Source organism: Ahaetulla prasina, chromosome 1 (genome assembly GCF_028640845.1).
Source record: "Ahaetulla prasina isolate Xishuangbanna chromosome 1, ASM2864084v1, whole genome shotgun sequence".
In the NCBI taxonomy this organism is placed as follows: Eukaryota; Metazoa; Chordata; class Lepidosauria; order Squamata; family Colubridae; genus Ahaetulla; species Ahaetulla prasina.
In genome coordinates, this window is record NC_080539.1 from 358,552,718 (window position 1) to 358,559,246 (window position 6,529).

At 44.6% G+C, this 6,529-nt stretch overlaps 1 protein-coding gene across 2 annotated transcripts in view; it reads right to left on the reverse strand.

Annotated features, from left to right (window-relative positions):
• The window catches only part of PIK3R2 (phosphoinositide-3-kinase regulatory subunit 2), a 37,029-nt gene extending 31,451 nt beyond the window's left edge, over positions 1-5,578 (reverse strand). For both annotated transcript variants that reach the window (XM_058163223.1, XM_058163222.1), the window contains exon 1: positions 5,425-5,578. The gene's annotated coding sequence lies outside the window, so the exon portion shown is untranslated. The remainder of the gene's footprint in view (positions 1-5,424) is intronic.
• Between the last annotated feature and the right edge of the window lie 951 nt (positions 5,579-6,529).

A 6,529-nucleotide genomic window follows, 5' to 3' on the forward strand; every position in this document is an offset into this window, starting at 1 on the left:
AGCCAGATGTGCATGATAGTGGCCAGAGACCTGGACCAGTTTTATTCCCAAGTGAATCTCTGAAAACAAGGATAAAATTTCACAATTGCAACACAAATCCATCTCAATTCCCAGCCCGACATTGATGAACAAGGCAAGTTTTCCCTCCCTTCCTTCTCCCTTTTAAGCTGGATATCTCAAGTTTTCTTGCTCCCAGTTCTCAATATTTCTTGCAGGCTAGAAAATGTATGACAATGGATTTATTTAGGACATTTTTTAAAAAAATGGCTGGAGAGACTTGGAGCAAGCCACAGAGAAGGGCATTAGAAGTTCACACTGTACTGGGAACAGAAGCCTGGAGTTCATCTCTCTTTCACTCTCCCCTCTTTCAACCAATAGCTCTCTCTCGCACGTTCTCTTTCTGTGTGTGTGTGTGTGTGTGTGTGTGACACACACAAACATGCACATTTGTAAAATTTGAACCAAGTCCAGAGAAGAGATTGAAGAAGGCGGCAGGAGGAACTTCTGCCCTATTGTGCCTCAGAAATCTCCATCCCAGGGAACGCTATCTCCCATCAGCCCTTCCCCAATGCCAACACATACAATCTCTGCTACTGCCTAAGTTAAACAGGCTCTGTGTGTGTGTGTGTGTGTGTGTATGTGTATGTTGTTAATTCCTGTCCAAGTACAACAATCTCCCTAGAAAAATGCTCCATGGATAGAGAATAGGCTGGGAAAGAAATTGAGACAGATCAGGAAACAACAATGGCAATAATAATCAGAATTGTTAAACTTCCAGCTCTTGTGTCAGTGTACCTTAAGAGTCTCTCTTACATTAAAAAAAAAGTAGACAATGTTGCTTCCTTGTGAATGTTTGAGCTTTCCAGGGACTATCCAGGGTCCATTTTATAATCCAGAACACCAAAGACGGATACTCTCTATGCCCCTGTTCTCTGCCACCAACCTTCATCAAAATGGTGGCTAGTTACTTAGAGTTCCTTTCTTATCTGCTGAGCTGAGAGTGAACCAGCAATTTCTAGGCCTTCACATTTCCTTTGTTATCTTCTTTATTGCTATTTAATAATACTACAGGTAGTCCTTGACTTACAATAGTTTGTTTAGTGACAGTTTGAAGTCATCACTCGAAAAAGTGACTTATGACTGTTTTTCACATTCATGTGAAAGTCATGTGATCAAAATTCAAAACCTTGGCAACTGACTCATATTTTTGACCGTCATAGTATCCTGGGATCATGACCTTTTGCAATCTCCTAACAAGCAAAATCAACGGGGAAGCCAGCTTCACTTAATAACTGTGTTACTAATTTAACAAGTGTAGCGATTCTCTTAACAACTGTGGCAAGGAAGGTCGTAAAATGGAGCAACACTCAACAAATGTCTCATTTACCAACGGATATTTTGGGCTCAATTGTGATTGTAAGTCGAGGACTACCTGTAATGAGTCTGGAGTGCATTCTAATATACAGAAGCCACCTACAAATACTAGGGGGGTAACAACAGGTAAAGGTTCCCCTCGCACATATGTGTTAGTTGTTCCCGACTCTAGGGGGCGGTGCTCATTTCCATTTCAAAGCTGAAGAGTTGTCCGAAGACGCCTCCGTGGTCATGTGGCCGGCATGACTAAATGCCAAAGGTGCACGGAATGCTGTTACCTTCCCACCAAAGGTGGTCCCTATTTTTCTACTTGCATTTTTTATGTGCTTTAGAACTGCTAGGTTGGCAGAAACTGGGACAAGTAACGGGAGCTCACCCGTTACACGGCACTAGGCAGTCAAACCACTGAATTGCCGACCTTTTGATCAACAAGCTCAGTGTCTTAGTCACTGAGCCACCGCATACCAGAACAGAAAAGGTAGACTTATTTTGCAAAAGAAAGACCAAAACAAGCAAATACATCTTACACAAGCATGCAAGTTTTCTTCTTTTATCCCTCTCTTGAGAGCAGACCTGGAAAGATCCCAATTGTTCATATCCATCATCTCTGGTTGATTGTTCCTATCCTTGTGATTCTGGATAGAAATCCACGATTCCTGGACAACTTGCAGCCTCTGGAACTAAGCCCTTTCTCTGCTCATCCCTTTGTAACAGTTTACTTTTGCCATCTCCATTGGTAAGGACATCTTTTCACTTGATTAGGAGTGTCCCACCTTGGCAACTTTAAGACTTTAGACTTCAGTTCCCAGAATTATTCAGCCAGCCACGAATCTTAAAAGTTGCCAAGGCTGGACACCTCTGCTATAGATCTCAAATGTCTCCAGGGGACTTTTTCTTTGAAATTTTAATATTCCAAAATCAAAAGGAGTCTAAAGACACCTTTTCAGATGAATAAAACTAATTAAAGTATATAGATTTCAGTGGGCTGCAGGTCATTTTATCAGATTCGCCTTCGGCTTATACCTTTTAATCAAGTCTGTTAGCCTGAAAAGGTGCTGTCAGACTCCTTCTGATTTTTTTGATATTATGGATGAACATGGCTTTTTTCCCCTGCAATATCTTTGACTATCCAAACACTCCTGTGGCTTTACAGTATCCTCCTCTGACCCTTCCAGAGCTCATGAAGTGAGCCTCACCCGCCTCAGCATATTTAATAGTTCTACTTTAATTAAGTCCATATGGGTTGCATCTGAAATTGGCTCTTTGTTCACAGTTTCTAATTTAGTGAAGAATAATCACTGAAACCTGACATCCCTCATTCCCTAAAATAAACTTGGGGCCATTCCAAATTTTATGCTCTCATTAGACATTCTAATATGCAGATGGGTAACCCAGAGAGCCCTCTGGATTCACAAGAGCTCTTGCCTTGACCATGTTGGTTGGCACTGAAGACAACTGAAGCTCAAATCAACTAAGGGCACCAGGTTTTTCTGGTCTACTGTCCAATGGCTTCATTTCTGCTCACAATCCTCTTCAACTATGTCCTAAGAGTCACTTATTTTAACTTGCCAGGGATGGAATACTGGTAGTCCTCAACTTACGACCACCATTGAGCCCAAAATTTCTGTTACTAAGTGAGACAGTTGTTAACTGAGTTTTGCTCCATTTTCTTGATACAGTTGTTAATAAATCACTGCAGTTGCTAAGTTAATAACAGAGTTGTTAAGTGAATCTGGCTTCCCCACTGACTTTGCTTGTCAGAAGGGCTGCAAAAAGCGACCGTGTGACCCCAGGAGGCTGCAACCATTATAAATACGAATTTTCACCACGTGACTATAGGGATGCTGCAAATGGCCTAAGTATGAAAAACGGTCATATGTCACTTTTTTCAGTGCCATTGTTAAGTTCAAACAGTCACTAAACGAAAGGTTGAAAGTCAAGGACGACCTGTACTACAAATAACTTTCAGGGCTACACCTATTTTGGAGAGAAGAGAGTGATGTTTCTTTTACACAGGCCCCTTCTGAAGCATAGAGAAGGAACATGGTTCAGACGCCTGTCTTTGCAGGATGCAAAAAGGAGAGAAGCAATTGAAACTCCTGGGGGAAAAGCTCGCGAGCGACATTTTGGCTGTGCCAGATGCAGCCTGGAATGTGGGCAGCAGCTGCTGCTGTTCAGAATAAGCCTGCTCTGGGAGGCAGAGCCTTCTCCAGCCCAACTTTTTACGACAGATGTGGCAGCTCATCCAGGATTTGTGCTGAAGGAAGCACCAGGTGCATGCAAGACACAAAAGGGGTACAGTCTCTTGCCCGGAGGGCTTAATTTTACCAGAGTCAGATGAATGTTGGATGGGTACAGGCTGTGGGAACAGGGAAGGTGGCCCTAAAAAGCTTGAAGGAAGGCTCCTGAGGAAAATGGAGTTGTCTGAGGAGCTGAGAAGAGCTTTGTTGGCAGGTGAGCTTATGAAAACACAGGGAGCAGGAAGAGGCTGAAGAAGCAGGAAGAGGAGGAGCCCTAATCAGGGATTAGAAAGGAACAAACTTTTAAAAGTGAGGACTAGATACTTGATGTGGACACTGTATGAACACTAGATAAAGGAAATCTCACTGTAGCTCCAGGGGGAAGGGTGGAAAATAAGATTAGACAGACTTTGCAAATCAGGTAGAAATGACAAATACAGCAGATAACCCTCTTGACCCTGGTATCTTTCATGAAAAGATTGACAATTGTAATCTCAGCATTAGCAGCAAGCTTAAGAAGGCTAGTCCAAATGAGATGGCAACCAACTCAGGGGGCAAAGGTTGCAACAGTGAACACCAGCATGGCCAAAAGTACCGAAAATCAGATTGGAAAAAGGCCCTGCAACACCACCCCGCCATTTCTAAACACATGGCACCACAATTTCTACACACCAAGGCAAAAGCCGCCTGCTAGGCCCCAAAAACCTTTTAGCAACCAGGATCACCCAAAATAATTGGCTTGTGCCTGCAAAGGCTGGAAATATTTGCCTTTTTCTTCCCTTGAATCATGGAAGACCATCAAAAAGGAAACTCAAAAGACGCCTCTTATAACTTCACAAAGAGATGCTCTTAGCAAAATAAGTTCTGATTTTTTTTAGAAAAAAGAAAAGCAAAGCATTATTCACCATGGTGAAATATTACCGTCACCCTCCTCTTTTTAAAACAAAAAACTCGGAAATCCTGAGAGGGTGAAGGCAGCTGTTCCTGCTCCATCAGTCTTGGGTTCAAGAACCAGATTCAAATTCTAGAGACCATCAGACTCCACTTAGCTGCTTCCTGCTCTCCCCACCACAAAAGCCACAGCACTGGGGGGTGGGGGTAATGCAAAGCAAGGTCTCCCCCCAACTTCACTTCAACTGTCAGGTTTCCCTCTCCCGCAAGCGATTTCCTCTTGCAAAAAAATGTTTTAAAATTCATTGTACCTTCTGGGTTGGCGAGGGCATTACAGGACCAGCGTAAAGCTCAAGTACATTAAGAGGGACAGGAATGCACAAGTCCCCCCTCCTTTTTTTCCACAGATGGGGAGCGGGAAGGAAGTAGCACAGAAAAAAAAAATCATAATAATTTGAGCAGAAATTCTCTCCCCCCCTCCACTCCTTATCGCAGAGTCGTCCCCCACTCCCGTCTTCCTATCGTCCATTTCCCAAAAATAAACCTTATTTTAATTTTGTTTCCAAAGCGGAGGCAGAGACTTATTTCCACCCCCGGCCACCCAGATAACAGAGTCGACGGCTGCAATACAGCACAGAGAATCACCCCTTCTTTTTTCTCACCCCCCCCCACACTCCATCGAATCTGCCCCCCAACCACCACCGATCCCCCCCACCCCCGGCAACGACTGGAAATGGTGGGTTTGCATGGCACAAATTTCGCACACACCCCCGGGAAGGATTTTCTTTTTTTTTTTGCAATGCACCGAGGAGCTGGGAAGACTGGCCGTCAATTCGCCCTGCGTAAAAAGTGGGGGCTCCCCTATGTGGAACGGTCAAGTTAAACTCCCCCAGCCCCCTCCCTGCACCCTTAAACTTACCTTTTGCCCACGAAGCGCTCCCGTTCCTCCTTCAAGCTCCCCCTCCTCGCTTCAGCCAGTTCTTGGCGCTGGGAACGCAGCTGCAACCCAGGGAAAGAGGGAAAACCGGGAAGGGCCGAGAGTTCACGACCAAACCCGAGAATAACCGAAGTCTCGCCTTCGGAGAAAGAGAGAGAGAAAGAAAAACCACACACACGATCCGAACGCTATTGGCGGAAAGAAACGAGTCTGTGCCCGAGCGCTTCCGAAGAGTCGGAAAAAAGACAAATTCGTCCTTTTGTCTGCAAAAAGTTGGATTTTACGCTTCCTTTCGCCGCAGTAAATAAATAAATAACGCTCTCCGCGATATCAAAGCTTTCTTATCGCCTAACTGATAGGGGAGACCAAATCTTCAGTTTGTTCTGTTCATTTTCTGGCATTTTCATTTCCTGGTCTTAGCAAGAACCGTAGAACCGGGGTGCTTCCGGGCAAGGCTTTTTTTTTTTCTTTTAAATTATGCAATCGTGGGAATAAGGTTTTTCTTAGCCCGGATTTCGCTAGCACAGCGCTGGGCTTTGAAGCCGTTATCACGCTTTTTAGATGTCTTATTTGCCATTGAGCGACGCTGGGTCTTCCTTTCCAGGGTTAATCACGCCAAGGAGTGAATGGTTTTCCCTGCAGGGAAGCGGCCGTGGGTGGAAGATGCGTGGAAACCGGAGGCTATAAGCCAACCGAGCAATATTATATATCCCGAATGTAAATCCTCCCTCTTTTGTAAACTATGCAAAGCCAACATTTTGGCTTTGCATCTTGGTATAGAAAGAAACCAGGATTTGCCACTTCCAGGATTTTGCCACTTCCAACAAGCGGGGAGGGGGACCCTATTATTTACCGGAAAATAAGGGTGGCCGTGATTTGTCGTTATTTTTTTTTTATTACCTCTCCGCGGTGGAAGCTAAAACGAGACTCCCTAACTAACAGGACCGAGGCGATGTGCGTAAATTCCGGAGAAAGCCGAAAACATCCGAATCGGAGTTGCTCGCGTTCACCGAAAGGGACACGAACAGAATCGATGGGACGCGGAAATGGGCGAAACCTCGAGCTAATATAGACGCGGAACTGCTCG